General features: G+C 38.4%; 1 protein-coding gene and 2 non-coding genes across 3 annotated transcripts in view; all 3 read right to left on the bottom strand.

Moving 5' to 3' along the window:
• The window catches only part of Gtf2f2 (general transcription factor IIF subunit 2), a 117274-nt gene that overhangs the window by 66019 nt on the left and 32545 nt on the right, over positions 1–18710 (bottom strand). The gene's annotated exons all lie outside the window — the stretch shown is intronic.
• Positions 7925–8051, bottom strand: LOC127691736 (small nucleolar RNA SNORA5). Its single transcript, XR_007979333.1, has one exon. It is a non-coding gene; the product is annotated as a small nucleolar RNA SNORA5 (small nucleolar RNA).
• LOC127691735 (small nucleolar RNA SNORA5) lies at positions 9180–9313 on the bottom strand. Its single transcript, XR_007979332.1, has one exon. It is a non-coding gene; the product is annotated as a small nucleolar RNA SNORA5 (small nucleolar RNA).

Genomic DNA, 18710 nt, shown 5'->3' with positions numbered 1-18710 from the left:
AAACTGCTTGATAACAATAAATAAGAGCACTGCTAGCTTTTCTTCTTGTATTAATGACTGCAATAAAAGTTACATGTGTCGCTTTAAAAAAACGAATAGTGCCACTTGATGATTGTGACGGTATCCTGCATTCATGCAATTAATTGTCAGGCTACAGTACCTTGTGCTCAGCAAGGGACAGAAAATTAGCAACCGCACTTCCCCGAACAGTACAGCATGGGGAGTCTGGTCCCAGCTGAGGGCATGGAGTGAGAATGGAAGAGCCTAGTTCACAATCACTCTGTGCTCATTTTTCAAGCTCAAAATGTTAAATGAGTATTATTCAACAATATTCTTAGAGAAGAATTTTACCAATCTTTTTAAAAAGTCCTTCAAATTTTCATACTAAAACCTGACAAAGTCAACACCAACTATTCAATTTCCTTATTATGTTATACTAAAAATATTTGTTCTGATGCTAAATCTCAGAGTCACAGAGTTGTGCTGATTTTTTCTATTTCATGCTAACATTTACAGAAATTTCAAACTTTATTTTATGAATGACTGTTTAAGGACTATTCTCCCAGCTAAACTCTAAATATGAGTGCACGCCTTGCCCACTTACTTTACAAAGAGCACCTACATCATTCCAACGATTTCACCTATATCATTCCAAATGGTTTCTAAGAACTAATTGTCTTAAATTTAAAATAAACAAGCTGGAAGTGGTGATTCATGCTTGAATCCCTCCAGCTGAGGCAGGAGGATTAACACATGTTTGGGGCCAGCCAGGGTTACTAAATGAGGCTCTATCTTAAAAAAAAAAAAAAAAAGGTGAAGCAAAAAGAAAGGAAAAAGGAGGCAGGGCCAGCCAAGGTACTAGATGAGGTTCTATCTCAAAAAAAGACAAAGCAAAAGAAAAAAAGGAGATGGGGAAGCAATCATTGAAACTAACGACTATAATCCAACTTAATGATAATGAACCAACAAAACATGTTGATTATCTTGGCTGAGTTTAAATAGTTAATCATATATATAATCATTTTGATTACATATAAAATTTTAGAATAAAGCTCAATATTAATTATTATTAACTATAACTGACTTTTACTCAAATGATCTAGGGTAATATAGAAGTTGCCTATACAGACTAAAAGAAACCCTTTAAAAGATACAGTGCAAACAAAGCCCTTAAAAAATTCATGCTAAAACAACCCTCAATGTCAACTACATAATTTTCTCAGATGTCACATTAAGAAAAAGTGCTTTGCCTTATGTATCAAGCTTCTTAATGAACTAGTAAGAACCTGAAGGTACTACTGAAACAGGTTTTTTAAAAAAATGTACAACTTGCCAGTGGCTGCTATTCAACTGTTTATATACCTCCCCAGACTAGGGGCTGACTTTTCCTTGGTATTTGGACTTGGTAATGAAAAAATTGGTAGTGATTTAATGTCAGAGTCAAGTTTTTTCTCTATTAAGATTTCAGTTCAGATAATAAAGATGTACTGACATAATGTGTTACTGGAGAGGCAGCAGAACCAGTCTAAGAACTGCAAGAAAGGTTTCCCATGGCTTCACAAGAGAATTTAGTTTTTCATAACAAAGTTTATTGCTATTGCTATGAACTACCAAAGGAATTTGATGCATGTTTATGTAGCTCTTTAAATGAATTATTCACATTTGGGTTTAAGTCCTCAAACTTTAAGGCACCATAATAATCTACAACTATTAGTAGTTGACAGGAAACTTATCTTTGCAAATTCAAAATTAACTGTATTTACAGATTCAAGTGCCTAAATGGTGTGTTGGTATGCAGAAAATAATCTAGTTTTAAATTTTTTAGTTTTCTAAAACATTTACAAGGCTTTTTCTAAGATATCTTGGTATCTTACAAAAGGCCAAGAAGAGCAAAGCTTCCCTGACAGCTTTGTTTCAATGACTGTGTAATTTCTTTCTCATAAGCAAATGTTACAGAACTCATCAGTGTCGTTGTTTGTTTAAAGGAAGGTGGCAAAGGTTATCCACTATACTTCCAGGACCTGAGCATACATTCGCCTGTATTTGGACCTAGCCCATAAGTGTTGCTTGCACGCAACTTTAAAATATGGAAAACAAATATGTACGTATGGCTTTCTGCTGTGCTGTAAAATGTGCCTGTGCAGCATGAAGAATGAATGAAACATAAGACCTCAAATAATAAAAAACAGATGACTCTATCCCAGCCTAAAGATGAAAATACCAAATAAGCTTGCTCCAGTGTTTCTCTGAAGTCTTAAGTGCTACTTATAAGGCACTATTAATAAAATGGTAACATTCATTAAGTTCTTGTCTGGTTTCGTTTTGAGGCAGGGCCTTACCCTGTACACTAGGCTGGCCTCAAACTCCTTATGACCCTCCTACCTTCAGGCTTCCTAGAGCTGGGTTACAGGTGTGACTGGGCAGCCTTGAAGTGTTTTATTATATGCAAGTAGCAAGCTAGATATCTTAATTAATGCTCAGGCAAATGGACAGTCCCTCTTCTTCTTACAGATGACAGAGAAGGAGGGGTTAAGAATCCCTCCCCACTTCATACACAGCCCAGGTTTAGTGGTTCCAGATGCAGCAATGACTGCTTGCTCTGTGCGTCAGATCACTCAGATCCCCAGTACCTAACTGAGAACCTGGCACCAAACAGACATTTATATTCCTAACTCAATGAGAATACAAAATAGCAGATACAGTCTGTCTTACTTGTACACTTTCACAATGCAAGTAGTCTAAAATGTTAAGTGAAAAATTGAATTTTGGAATATCAAATAACTTTTTAAAAGCAAATACCATTTTTAATGTCATGTCATTTAAAGAACATGAGGTGAATCATCCATCTCATAGACTAAAGAATATCCAAATTTGTCTACTAATGAGTCTACATGTTTTACATATCAGATTTGCAGAGGTTAATTTCTTAGAGCCTGCATTAGCTGTATTATGAAAAAATATTTCACTTATATTATCAGCAAAACATGCTGAAATAAAATTCTCCTGAGTTCTGGAATGAGATTCTATTAACTTCTACAAACTAGCTAGAGGATGGTAAGTGAATAAATCTTTTCAAACTTTTAACCTCTTCATGGGGAAGTTTAAAGTGTGAGTTGTATGTAAAGTTCTTCTAGTTCAGACTTTCAGAAGTACAAGGACCTCCTCCTACCAAAGTGTTAGTCATGTAAAGTGCAGGGCAGGACATAAGTAAGCTATGCTTCCTACTTAGACACAAGCGGAGTACACATCTTTTAATAAACATACACTTTCTTATGCAATAAGGTGAGTTATTTTAAGACAAAACCAGACTTCATTTAATTATTAAAAACACATGATTCTCTTCAGACTTTCTAGTTCTATGTAAATACTTACAACAAGATAAGCTAGCATTTTATTAGCAATTTTAAAGTCCATCGGAAGGATACACATGATAAAGCAATCTAAAAGCTAAGCCTATTTAATGAGTTATGAGTAAACACCTCACATACAAACATGTTGGCTGAGGTTAAAATTGGTGTCTGAGTCATAATGGTTATTGCTCGTACGCAGAGATGTAACACAGACCATCCAACACAGCCTGTAACTTGGTGAGTGTACGTGTACAGCCCCAAAACTCACGACTTCTGAAGCTAGCTTCCTAAGCACATTCTGTTTAAGCTACTATTAAACTCACTTACTCTATAAACAAACCAAAAGGGAAATGTTAAATTAGCACTTGCTGGGCACAGAGATATATCTAAGATGAAATCTATATTTGCCTGAAATAATTTGTGAAGAGGTGATAACATTAATCTTTTCTTGACAAAAATATGTAATCGCTAAAGTGTTTCTATCAACTTACTTAACTGTATCCTGAATGCTATTTTAGGTTATGTATATTTAACTAAACTTCTCTATCAAAATAGAATGTCCACAGCTTGGGTTGAGGAAGAGTCTGGGAGAGGGCTTGCCTAGGTAAGCAAGTCCTCCCTGGGTTTGATCCCCAGCAATGGCAGCAAGGTGTGTGTGTGTGGGGGGAAGTGTATGTGCGTATGATTTAGGTATTATATATGTGAAATACTAATTAGACATCCATTAAAGAACAAAAACAAAATGGGAAGTCTATTAGATCTCAAAGAATGGGGCAACTTTACTATTACCATACTCCTTCACCACCATGACAGGGTTTCTCAACTGTACTAGTTACACTGGTGCAGGACCCTAGTACATCTGGTCACATAGCAAAACAGTACTTAATAATTATCTATAAAGATCTACATAATTTTTAGAAATTCCTTTTTGAGGCAAGGCTCAACTTTACATAAGTAATTTTGATTAATATCATCCAGGATATAAAGCACAAATTTTTCTACATTAAAGTGTGAAACTGAGCTAGCCTATTAATTTAGTCTTAATTACACCCCATTGATTTCACTTCCTTGTAACAGATGTTCATTAACTTTTTTTTAGAATTCTTAAGAAATGCTGAATAAATAATTTTAATCTCAATACTTCCTTGAATTTAAATCTTTCATCATTTAATTTAGTTTTACAAAAATGATTTCACATTTACTTTAGGTATATCACTTAATGAATTTTTAATAATCATGATCGAAGATACTGTCATCTTACATTTTGATAAGCCATTTTGATTTTTTTGTATTTTTCCATACACATGTGAATATTTTAAACAAAGTCTTATATTTTTAGTTGATTAAAAAAAAAGGCAGGCTGGACGGTGGTGGTGCACGCCTGTAATCCCAGCACCTGGGAGTCAGAGGCAGGTAGACTTCTGAGTTCGAGGCCAGCCTGGTCTACAGAGTAAGTTCCAGGACAGCCAGGGCTACACAGAGAAACCCTGTCTCGAAAAACCAAATATATATATATTGCATATGACATGTTTTAAAATATGTGGGCACTGTGGAATGGCTAACAAGTAATTATGGTAGGTATTATTTCACATATCTTTTTGCTATGAAAACACTTTAAAGTGTACATTATTAATTACAGTTAACATGTTGTAAAATAGTTTTAAAAATCATCAGAAAACACTACACTGAGATTAGTATATAAAATTCAATCACCTTGAAACTACAAAGACACATTAAAACATCATTTTGGTACCCAGTTGTATTTCCTTCTTCCATTGAGTCTCAGTGAAAATTCTGGAATCTAAGTATGAGATGATCTGAGTGTTGGTGCAATGTACTTTATGAGTTTGAAAACTCTTGCAGAGCAAAAGCATTAGTGTGTCTATGAGAAATAAAAGGTCACTGAGAATGAACGTTGAAGTAGCAAACTGTGCTATGTACAACTTTGGCAGTGGGCAATGAGACAGTGAACTCAAAGGCTAGTTACGGATGAAAGCCATTCCTGGTGTTTACCCTGGAAGGCAAGCAGGCTCATCACTATACCACCAACAACAGCTAACTGGGTGTCACTCCAAGGCTGTCCCTTTAACTACAGATGCCATTTTAAATGTCTAGGAACAATTACTTTTAATTCACTTCATCTTTAAAAGTTGTATTACATTTTTATGTATGTCTGTGAGTGTATGCTGGGATCTTTCTCTCTCTCTCTCTCTCTCTTTCTGGGTGTGTGTGTGCGCGTGTGCGTGTGCGTGTGTGTGTGTTCGCGCACGCGCTTTGATGATTTCAAAATCCAAGTAGGAAGTACCAATAATATAAAAAGCTAAATTCCCTAAGAAACTATTGGTATTCCAACAGGACAACCATTACCACCCCACTCTCTCCTACACAAAGGTCATGTCTGGTTGTTTTTAGTTTCACGACAGTACTTTTACATTGTAAAAGATCGCTCTTCTGGGAAAAGCATATGAATTAATCAGAACAGGTCAGAAAAGTAGGAGGTGCTGGAAATACAATTCCCTAAGAGAGGGGGCATTAAAGTGCATGGCGTTGCTGAGGTGCAATGGTAAGCACAGCAGTAAATACTTCAGCATTATCTTTGATCCCCCCCCAGCCAAGCATTATTTTGTGTGTGTGTGTGTGGGGGGGGTCCAAGTGGGTACATGTTGAATTAGCAAAAGAGAAAGAAAAAAAAAATCAAAGGGCTTAAAGAGCCATTTTGCAGACAAAACAATTTCAGGAAAATATTTAGCTTACTAATGTCACAAAGTTTGTTAATATTTGTGCTCTTGTTTTTATTTAAAAATACAATAAAATAATTTTAACTCAAAAGAGATGTAACCTTGCAATTACACTCGAAGAAAAATTTTCATATACCCTTTTGCAACATGTTGTTATATAGTTTGACTCTTTATAAAAGCAAGATAGCAAATAACAACTTTTCTTTAAGACAAAATATAATCACTTATAGCTAACTTTGTATTCCTTGAAAATTGACAAATATGTATTAATATTCTTCCTAAAATGTGCATACCAATATCAAAAATTAAAACTCCCAGAGTCACCACACACAAAGGGTTTTTAAGTGTTTTAAATATGCTGCAACTTTATCCAAGATTTTCTTCCTCATTTTTCCATATAAGCACTGTCTTAAAGCACCAAACATGACAGTCTCCTGAGCCCCTAAGGAAGAGCCTGCTCATCACCTCCCAGAACAATCTTCTCTTCCTTTGCTAGGAACCTAACTGATGGGTGGGGGGAGCGGCTGGAGAGGTGGGAGGAAGCACCATGTTAAACCTATTTCCTGGTGGTCTAGGGTTGGTGGGTGTGGTCAGATTCCTATGTTTTTCCCAGTGGTACAGAGACATATGTGGCTTGTATTATGCTCTTAAAGAGCAGAAAGCCTGGCTGGGCCCTTTGCCTCCTTTCTCTTGCATCTATTACTAACAAGACGTAGACATGATGATTAGTTACAGCACTCATGCTAGATAACTGTGAACAGAAACTACAAGCTAACAATAGCAGGGGGTAGCTGATGACCACAAACCAGAGTAATCAGAACTTGTCATCTTAACACTTCCAACAGAGTGGGGGAATGTATCTAAGCCATTGATGCCTTGTGATGCGGTCAACCTCAAGTAGATGGGGAGTGTCAGCACTCTTTACAGAACAGAGACCCACAGATAAGGACAGCTTGTCCAGTCCCACAGCTGGCCAGAAACCTTCAAGTACCAAGCTCATAGCATGCTCTTAGTCACTCTGCAATACTGCCTTCACACTAGATCTGAAGAACTCAGTGAGAAACCTGACCAAGAACATGAAGCTTGCAAATGTCAAGACAACACTGGAGGAAGGTCAGGACCTCTGTCCATTAGATCAGGTCAGGCTTTAGTTTAATATAATGTAAGAAGCCACAGTCAACCATAACTGAATCCAGCATGTCTTGATAAGTATGCTGCAAGAAAAATGAGGGCGAGAAAACCATTTCCTACTGGAGCTACAACTATAGAAGGCAAAAGATATGACTAGACAGAGAGACTGGAGTGATGGTTCAGCAGTAACGAGTGCATGGCTACTCTTGCACAGATCAGAGTTCAATCCCCAGTACCCATGTCAGATATCTTATAATCTCATCTGTAACTCCAGCTCCAAGGACTTATGCTCTCTGACCGCCATGGGCCTGGGCATATATATGCACTCATGCATGCATGCATACAACCTCAAGAGTATGGAGAGGCTGGGCAGTGGTAGCGCATGCCTTTAATCCCAGCACTTGGGAGGCAGAGGCAGGCAGATTTTTGGGTTCAAGGCCAGCCTGGTCTACAGAGTGAGTTCCAGGACAGTCAGGGCTATACAGAGAAACCCTGTTCCAAAAGATAGATAGATAGATAGATAGATAGATAGATAGATAGATAGATAGATAGATAGATAAAATAAAAAAATAAAAATAAAGAGTATAGAGAGATAGATGGCTAAATGGTTAAGAGCACTTGCTGCTCTTGTAGAGGATATAGGTTCAATTCCCAAAACCCACATGGCTGCACATAATCATTTATAACTTGAGTTCCAAGACTTATAAATGTTACTAGTTATAATGTCCCCAGTGCAGGGGACACAGAGCCCAAGAACAGCTGAGCTTGCTGCGGCAGCCATCTGGGCCAGCTCCCACCATTAAAGGATGAAAACTAAATTTGACTCGCAGCCAGGTAGTGTTTTTCAAAATGCAGGCAAAGGAGATGAGGAAATAGGAAAGAGCGAAGGGAGAATGGGTGAAGGATAACAGCTATATAAAAAAATGACATCCTCTTCTGACCTCTGCAGGCACCAAGCATGCATGCATGAAGCACACAGACATACATTCAGGCAAAAAAATTCATAACATAAAATAATAAATATTTCTTTTAAGTTCATTAAATAATAATTTTTAAAAACCTTTGAAAAATAACAAAAACTTTTTTTTTAAAGTAACTAGGATAAAACCATTGCAAGTCAAGCAAAGTTTTCCATTCATATATAGAATCATCTCTGGATTAAGTTGAGAAGGAATAACCACAGCTGGGAATAACCATGAAAGCAATCTCCAAAACTCAACTAAAAATTCTTTCAGGGAATATGAGTATTTAAGAAAAAGAGGGGAAGAAAGGTATTTGTGTCCAGTAAACACAGGGGTAATGCCCAGATTTGACATAGAGTAAATTCCAAGTAATGTCTTCATTTTGTGGCAGATGAAGATCACTGCGGTGAAAGGAAGGGGACAGAACATTAAAAACCATTCAGCACTCTGAATACTGTTTCACAACATCCGGTAAAGAAGAACAACACTAGAAAAGAGAACTGAATGTGAAGAATGAGGCAGGCGGTCAGTTTCTAGAAACTGAAGAATGCATGGAGAAAGTTACTGTAAGGGCTGCCTCCAGAGGAGCTGTGACTCTCAGGTCAGGACGTCCATTTGTTTCTTAGTGGCCTACCCCATTTTCTCAAATCAATAAATTGTAGCAAATGATTCAAACAATTAGGGATTTCCTTCTAATAATGTCAACAAAAACATCAAGAACAAAGTATCAGGACATTTAGATTTTGTACCTATAAAAATACCAGGACCCCCATAGTAAAAAAAAAAACCACAGGGTTTTTAAATTATTATTGCATTTTACTTATTTATGTTTGTGTGTGTGTGTGTGTGTGTGTGTGTGTGTGTGTGTGTAAGAATTAGTTCTCTATCATGTAGGTCCTGGGTTGAACTCAGATCCTCAGGTTTGGCAGCCGGTGTTATTTACCCACTAAGCCAATCTGCTGGCTCCAGGCAGTATTTAGGGGTTTTTTGGTTTTTGTCTTTGTCTGCAGACAACCTTATCTCTAGGTCCCAATACCGAGAATAGGGCCCATGAGCAGCAGAGCTTGCTGTAGCAGCCATCTGGGCCAGCTCCCACCACGAGAGGATGAAAGCTGAATTTGACTCAACTGCATCCAGGTAGTGTTTTTCAAAATGCAGGCAAAGGAGAGGGGGGAGAGGGGAGGGAAAGAGGGAAGAGGTGATGGCTGGAATGTGTTTAGAACATGAAACAGTTAACACAGTTAACATGGCGAGCCCTTAAAGCACCCACTCACCTACAGGTTAGTGAGTTCTCTTTTAAGTTACTTCTAAAGCTGCCCAAAAGATAAGTATCTATACAGAGACCACTAGGAACAAAAGGCATCTTGAAATTACAGAGATTAAGAAATGGAAGACATGAACAAAAGGACGAGTAAAAGCTGAGATTTTTGTACCCAGGCTCCTTTAGCTTCTAACCACCTTGCTTTTCTTTAATCAGCAAGTCACCGTGAAGACTGGGCAATGCTGTCATTCTGAAGAGCTCAAGGTTTAGTAGCCTAGTTTAGACCAGTTCTATAAAATCTTACAGAGAATAAAGATTGACAAGAGTGCCAACTGAACACACACAAAACCTTACTTCACAATAAGGTAGATAGATCACTATTACATTTTGTTGTAATTTGACACATTCCAAAGGAATTCATTTTTTAGACCCACATTTTTAAAACATCTAATACAACAGACACTTATTTAAAATTGTCTTCATGGCCTAAGACTCTTGCCTGTCCAAAATTCTAGCCCACATCACCATGGGCTAATACTACTTATGTAGAAGAGTAACATAAGGATATAAGGTAATAAATATGAAAACAAAAGGATTTTTTTGTTTGATTTTTCAAGTTTTCTCTGTGTAGCTCCGGATGTCCTAGAACCTGCTCTGTAGACCAGAGTGGCCTTGAACTCAGATCCACTTGCCTCTGCCTCCGAGTGTTAGGATTCAAGGCCTGCATCCCCACTTCCTGATGAAATGAGACCTTTTTTAAAGCAGAAAAAAATGCCACTGTGCTTGCTAATTCTACCTTCAGTTTACAAATGAAGAACTGAGGCTTAGCCAGGAGCGAGGCACTGCAGTGCACAGGAGAACTCTGGAGTCAACGACGTCAAATCCCACTCTGTACAATGCACACTACCTCTACCTACATTCTCTCTTTCCCTCTATAAAGTACAAAGCTGTTTCTTACCTGTACTCCATTTTTGAAACAGTATCACCAATACAATTAGAGGTAAAGCAGCCCACCAAATTGTTTTTAAGAACATTGGAAAAAATAATGGCCATGTATGAGTAAAGGACACATTTAAAGCATGATTATTCATTCAGAGAATCCCCAAAGGGTTTTTTTTTTTTTTTTTTTTTTTTTTAAACTAAGTTATTTCACTCTGCTCTATTGTCTGGTTGCTAGTGTTAATTGTCAACTTGACAGAATCTAAGATCATTTGGGAGATGGGCCTGGGCCTCTGCCTCTACCTGTGGAGAATTATTTTCATTATATTGAGGAGGGAAGAACTGCCCACCATGGGTGGCACCATTCTCTGGCCAGGATCCTGGGCTGTGCAAAAGGAGAAGAAAGGCAGTAGAGCAGCACCGTGCTGTACCCCTGCTTCCTGACTGCAGATGCCATGCTGCCACTACTTCAAGCTTTCATTGCCATATCTTCCTCACCACAATGGAGTGTGTGCAGTGATCTATGACCTAAAATAAACCCTTCCTCCTTAAAACTGATTTCTTGTTAAGAATATTTTGCTGCACTGATAGGAAAAGAAACTAAGCTCCTGTGAATAGGCCAATAAGTTCCACGCTGCCACTATGTGAAATGAGTAACTCCTCCCTTATTAGGGCAGCCAGGGAGAGGGAAGGAGAAGTGTGAAGAGAACTGATGCCATAGTTTACGGCTGTCACTCTGTGGTTTAATGGCTACATGTGACAAGGATAAGGAGTCTGGCAACTTTATCTATCTATCTATCTATCTATCTATCTATCTATCTATCTATCTATCTATCCATCCATCCATCCATCCATCCATCCATCCATCCATCTATTCTTTCTGAATTAAACAGAAAAAAGATCATGATTTCTTAAAAACACCTAAAGAAAATACTAAGACAAACATAAAAATTAATGCAACAGAGTAAGGCAACTTATATGACGACTTCCAAGTATAACATGTAGAAATAATAACAATCCATTTTGAAACAAACAAAACTTGAGAAAATTAAAAAAAATATATTTCATGTTCTAATACAAACCAAATTAGAGCATAGCTCATAATTAATGCAAAAATACATATTAAAAACTGATTTTTTGTTGTTGTTGTTGTTGTTTTGTATTTTGGATTTGGTTTTATCGAGACAGGGTTTCTCTGTGTAGCCCTGGCTGTCCTGGAACTCACTCTGTAGACCAGGCTGGCCTCGAATTCAGAAATCCGCCTGCCCCTGCCTCCCAGAGTGCTGGGATTACAGGCATGCACCACCACTGCCTGGCAAAAAAACTGAATTTTAACATCAGGAAATAAAAACAGTAAGTATGAGGAATGAAAAAAGAGTCAATTGTTCAACAAAGTATCTATAGTACACAGACAACTTGGAAAATAAACACTTATGGTAAGCTATAATTCTGTTTGCAGTGCAAAAGAGATGTAGGCGTGTGTGTGTGTGTGTGTGTGTGTGTGTGTGTGTGTGTGTGTGTAGCTATCTAACAGGCAAAAAGAAGAAACAGATCTAATATATAGACTAAAGTGCTCCAGACTGGATGTCAAGTTACAATTTTATGGCTCTTATCAAAATAATATAAGCTATAGTAGGCAGTCTCTAAAGATAACAGTCAACAATAATAATCCCTTCCAAGGCTGGAGAGGGTGTTCAGAGTTCAACAGGATTAGCAAGCATTAGAACCCATGTTCAAATCTCCAGGACTCATGTAAAAAGTCACACCTAGCAGCACACATCTGTAAAGCCAGGGATGGCAAGGCAAAGACACCCACCCCCTTTGAACCGGCTAGCTCCTGTTTAGTGACAAGCCCTGTCTTCAAAAAGTAAGGACAGATATAAGGAAGATACCTAGTGTTGATCTTTGGGTTCTACATCCACACATATATTGCTCCATCCCCACATGCACACCATGAACATGCATGCACACAGCTCTACACAGGTATTTTTACATATGTAACTACATATGTACTCCCCCCCCCAACACACTCAAATAAGAACCCCCTCTGTCTGTGCTTGAATATGGCTGGAAGGAGTGGAGAACTCTCAAGAAGTGGAGTTAAGTTGGTAAGCAGTTAAAGGCACTTACCACGAAGCATGAAGACTCAAGTTTGATACCTAGAACCCAATCATGAAAGAACTCAAACCTTGCAAGCTCTCAGGGAGGACACACCCACCCACACAACAAACAAATGTAAAGAAAAAAAAAAAAAAGACTGGAGTCTATCCAATTTCCTAAGAAATTCTTGCACAATTAATTTCATCTCGCCTGATTCCTTGCTTCCTAGAGGGCCTGGACTTAAAAAAAAAAATGGTGTGAATTTAGAAAATAATTATTTATTAAACAAAATAATATAATGAATCCTCCTAGAGCATTTCCTCCTATTTTAGTTCTAAATTTTTAAACTTCAGAAAAACACTGAATAAACACTTATGTGCCCCAAACCTGAACTGAACTAAATTTAACACATTCTACTCATGATACAATTTAGACACAATTTTCCAGGAAGATGCCTACCAAGTTAAAGTACAATTGCTGTGTTCAACTGCACAAATTCTTGGGGCACTAAGACAATAGGATAATTAGCCACCAAATCCCCCTAAGTTCTGAATAAAAATGGAAGGGGAATTACAACAACTAATCTGTAGCCACAAACAAAAGAGGGGAAACAGAGAGGAAGAAGGGATGTGGGAACTGGCTCTTTCTGAATTGGACTGGCCCAGTGACTAGAAGTGGCTAATCAGCTACAGCTGAAGAGCACTACCCACCTATGATGCTATACAGACGCTGGGCTGGGCAGCACACACTGAGAGTAGTACTGCAGTGCACGGAGGAGGACGGACCCAGGCACCCCTGCAACACTGAACCAGTCATCAGTGAGGCAAGTCAGCAGCAGTGCCACAGCCACCTCACAGCTGGGTGCAGATGTGTGCCCTGAGAAAAGGCCCAGCCTGACTGATGCTCACACACTTGTGGGAACGCTGCATCATTATTTTAAGCTCTGTTTTGGGGGTGTTTTCTTACCCAGCAATAAATTGCTAAAACGGTTCTGAGAACTGGTAATGGTCCCAAGAGCCTCTCTGGAGGAAAGAACTTTGATGCCAGAGATTGGAATTCTTCAATACTGACTGTGAAATAAATACCTGTGCTGTGAGGAATATAGCAAATCAGCTAGGACATCTAGAAACTTACAAAAAGACAGCAGATAGAATTTAAATATCACTGGATATGTTTAATATCTGACTAGACACAATTTAAAAAATCATCATCCAGTGAGCTAGAACATGGAAAAATAATTTTGCAGAGTATATAGCATGAAGGGGAAAGCAAAATAAAAACAAAAAACAAAAAAAGACAGAATAGAGATGCAGAAAATATAATCAAACAGCTGAGCATCTGCTCAAAACATTTGTTCAGTCAGGATTTAGGAGGGAGGAAGAAAAAGATAGGAGAGTCAACACTTAAAGGATATCTGAAAATGTTCTATGACTGAAGAAAAACAGCAATCACCGGGCACAAAGTTCAAGAAATCCTAGGCAAGTTAAAGGAGTAACCGAATCACAAAACATACCCTGATACTGTAAAGTATCAAAGAAAAATAAATCTCATAAAAACTTCTTTTGAAAAAATACATCCTATGTAAGAAGTGCCCACGTGTGAGAGCTGTTGAAAGACTATCCCTCTGGAATCCTGAACGTGGTACACAGCAACAGGAGCGTAATTAATACAAATGCCAAACACAATATTTAAATACTTTATGATTCTGTCTAGACAAAGCTCCCACAATAGACTTCTATAGTACAGATAGCAGTAGAGGCTGGAGTGGGATCAATAGATAACTGCTAATTATATTAAAATGGTCCAAAATGGAATCTTGTGATAGGTGTATGGCACTGTAAAAAATACTTAAACTAGCAAACTCTACCCTGTGAAATGTGAATTGCAATTCAATGAAACTACAATATAAAAAAGTAACAAGAATGCAAATATACCTTTTTCTTTATAAGACCACTAACTAAGTAATGTCAAGCTCACTTATCAATGTGACTGGATTGTGAAACACGGAGAAATTCAAAACCAGGAAGCTTTCATTCTAGAGCTAATTATCCCTACATATTACTCCTTGGAATGGCTCAGAGAAGAGAAATCCCCAAGGGAGAAGGACCCTGGACTAAAGGAATTACTATGAGGTGATGAAACCTGGATTTGCTTTCACATAATCCAGACAAGGCAGGTATGAAAGAGGTAAATCATTAACAACTAGCCATTTATTATTAGTATGTGAAGTTTGAGTTATGACTGAAAGTGGAGGCAATATAAATATTCTCTGTACTACATTTTCATTTTCGATATAAAAGGAAAAAGATAACCATATGTTGCAAGTGTACAAAATATTAATAGCATTGTGAAATCAGTTTTACAAAGTTACCTGTGTTTCTACAAAAATAATATAGTCAGTGATGTTAAATAGACGTGGCTGGTTGGACAGCTTATACAACACTGCAGTAACCAAATAAAGCAGAGTTCTCTAAGATGAAAGACCACTTAAGTATGACCTGATTTGATTTAAAGTTGTTAGAATGTGATTCTTACTACTTATAAAATGTCAGTATAGCCAAGTCACACTAAACTGTAGTCAATCACACAATATATCAATATACCAACTCAAATTAGCTCCAATGAAGGCTAGTAATTATCACAATTGCAAGGACCTAAATAAAACTGAATTATAAATGCTTAAAGCTATTACTTCTACTAATGAATAACTATGAATAATTATCATAATAAATAGAAACACTTTTACAAAGGTATTTAAAGCAATTTTATAGTCACATATATTCCAGAGCTATGGTAACTAAGGTATATCCTGTAAAGATATAATCCTGTAAAACAGACAAGCTATCAAAACGAACAAAGACAATGGTTTATTGTTGCACACTTTGCCCTGAAATGTCAGAAACATTTGTCAATCTTCAGAAGAAGCAACAAAACGTACAACAAAATGTATGATATCGTAGCTGTGTGATGGGTAACTTCAAACGTCAACCCTGGGTTGCTCTGTTGTAAGAAAGTGGTAACCCCAAATCATAGTGGGTGTCCGAAGAACCAAGTGCTAAATGTTACTTCTCTTTGTCCAACCTTTACTTCTCAGTATTTGGAGATGTTGGCATACTGCACCACGTTCTCACCTGTGAAGTACCTATTTCCTATATTCCCCACACATGTCCAGGGAATTCAGTCTTTTCACAAGCACCATTTTTCTTATCAGAAGAGAGGAAAGCAGGAGGCAGAGCAGCTGACTTGCTTGCTGTGTGACATCTAGCCCTACACGCACTCCATCTGGCATGCTCCACGCTCCTCAGGCCCTTGTGGACTCCACCCCTTATAAATGCCACTTCGGTGTGCAAGAGGCTTTACATGCTGGTGTTTACATGCTTAACTGAGATGCTAGAAACTCCTGGAAACCTTTCTCACTCAATCAATATAATTCTGTTGTTTTAGTGGGTCTTTTGCCTGTTTTGCTTTTTCCTCTTTTGCTTCCACTAAACTCTTTCCCCTTCCATCCAACCTCTACATTCAACCCACTGGAAACAGACACCAGCCTTCTTCAGAATACTTAGCATTCAGGGATAGCCATGTCTTTATCCACACCCTCTCACTCTTCCCCACCAGCGGTCAGTCTAACCTCAAAATTTGTCACCTGGAGCTGGAGAGATGGCTCAGCGGTTAAGAGCACTGACTGCTCTTCCAAAGGTCCTGAGTTCAAATCCCAGCAACCACATAGTGGCTTACAACCATCCGTAATGAGATCTGATGCCCTCTTCTGGAGTGTCTGAAGACAGCTACAGTGTACTTACATATAATAATAAATAAATCTTTAAAAAAAAAAATTTGTCACCTGGATGCCTTCCTGGATGAGTTCTGGAATACCAAGTCCCAGGTGTTCATTTAGATTCTCTATATTCTCCAGCATTCTGAAATAACAACTTCAAAGCTACAGAATCTACTAGAGTATAATCCACTCAAAAAGGCCTTGGCAAGGGGGAAATATTCCATGTGCAAAGCACCTTGTTAACTTAGAAAAAATGTCACTTGGTAAAATGATTTCAAGAATAAAAAACTCATGAAAAATAATTCAAATAGATTACCTGCATCACTGAGTCAACTGGCACTCACTTTTCACAAATACTTTCACTTGCTTCTAAGTCATTATCAGACTTAAAAGTTAGAGAAAAAAATTAATTGGAGCCCCAAGTTAAACGATAAACTTACCAACCTATGTGTTTCACTCAATAAGCTAACTCCTATCATATTTACTTAAAAAGAAAAGGAGAATATATGTTGTTAGTACAATTCTCTAGTCTGCCTTAACATACAGTGTTTCTGAAGCTTGGTATTTTTTAATACTGTACTATTTCTAAATAACACATGTATCCATGTAAAGCCTATGCTTAAAAAATACAAAAAGTAATGTATATTAGAAGGGAGATGAACTTGCTGAGGATATGTAGAGTATTAGTATAGATCTATAAGCTAAAAATCAAAGGAGAAGTTGGATGTGGTGGCACACACCTTTACTCCCAGCATTTGGTTGACAGAGGCAGGCAGACCCCTGTGGGTTTGAGGCCAACCTTGGCTGTACCAAGCCAGTTAGGCGAGATACGGAGACCTTGTCTCAACAAAACAAAGAAATCATCTTAGTAGTACTGATGAGTACTGATGGCTCAGCCAGGAAGGCACTCAGCACCTATGACCTAAGCCGCATCTCAAGGACCCACACGGAGAGAAGTGGCTGTCTTGCTTCTGACCCGCCCCCCCCCCCCCCAACACACACATGCAATACACTTGAGAAAGGAGGGGGGTGAGGGGAGGAGAGGGAAGGGAGAAGGAGAGAAGAGGGGAGGAAGAAGGGGTGAAGAAGGGAGGAAGATAGGGAAGGGGAAGGAGAGGGAAACAACCAGCCAAGGCATACATACATACATACATACATACATACATACATACATACATACATAGGTACGTACATATATGCTCTAAGATATCACTTCACTTTTCTGAATAAAGTGTCTTGAATTGATCCCCCCAGAAGCCAGCTGAGAGACCTCTGAATGGGAGGTGACTGCCAGAAAACACTGGGAGAGGACTAGGGAAGAGGAACCAAAAGAAGTCAATGCAGAGACTAGTCTAGAAACCCAGTGCTAGCTGAATCTACTGTAGACTGTTGCTTATTCTGGCTGCACAGGAAGCACAGGCCACCCCCTCAGAGCACCCCAACTACTGGCTAATGTAATAACCCTTGTTCCCACTAAATCCTCTCAGGTTGGACTGACAGGCCATCCGGAGTTAAGAGCTAGTAGTCTGGCACTCTGTCCATCCTTTCCTGTGAGGAAACTAGCCAGCAGAAGAAACAGCTCTCAGGCAGAGACAGAAGCCACAAGGTAGAAGCTACTCTATGTACACAGAAATATTAGAACCAAGGGACATTCACCGGTGGGCACAGGCAGCCTTTATGCCAGTCCCAAGCCACAGAAACCTATTTGTACTCACAAGAAACATCAGTGTTACAGCAGAGAAAGTATGAAAACTGATCTAAAACATGTTTTTCCTTTGTTAAACAGTAGAGGTATTCATCTGACTAAATGGCCAAATTACAGTATGTAACAAGTTATACATACAGTAAGGAAAAAAATCTATTACATCACCACAGGTCTTCAATTCTACAGTCATATGTAAGATGCCGAGCTGTAAACAACCCTGGGTGAAGGCTTTTCTCTATGAAGAGAGTCAACCATACTTCCAGCCCAGAAACATTTTTAAGAAAGGCTCTTCAGAAGGAAGGATGGGGGAAGCAAACCAGCGCGAATCTGTTGGAACAGTTAGTGAGTGTCTGTAAGAAAGAATGCAAACCCTGACACACACACAGAGTGCTTTAAAACAGCCATCGGCATGGACCTCAGCTGCTGAGTCTCCACACACAGCAGTCTTTCAGCATACACTGGCTCACCATCAACACCTCTCCCCGGCCAGGCCACAGCTCTCTACTTGGACTAATTGGCAGGGAAACACAAGACTGAGGTTTCTTTTCAGAACCTCAAAGTGCTTACTGGGTGATATATATGTATAACGAAATATAAAATGACGAGAGAAATTTATGCTAATCTTAAACTTAGTGAAATTGGTCTCTTTCTTCTTTTGATAAATATCTTTTATTTTCCAAGTAGTAAACTAATTATTATATACTGAAGTTTGCATACAAGTTATAAACAATGCCCTCCTGTAACAGAGA

The sequence above is a fragment of the Apodemus sylvaticus genome, chromosome 8 (assembly GCF_947179515.1).
Source record: "Apodemus sylvaticus chromosome 8, mApoSyl1.1, whole genome shotgun sequence".
Lineage (NCBI taxonomy): Eukaryota > Metazoa > Chordata > Mammalia > Rodentia > Muridae > Apodemus > Apodemus sylvaticus.
This window is presented reverse-complemented; position numbering and strand designations above follow the sequence as displayed.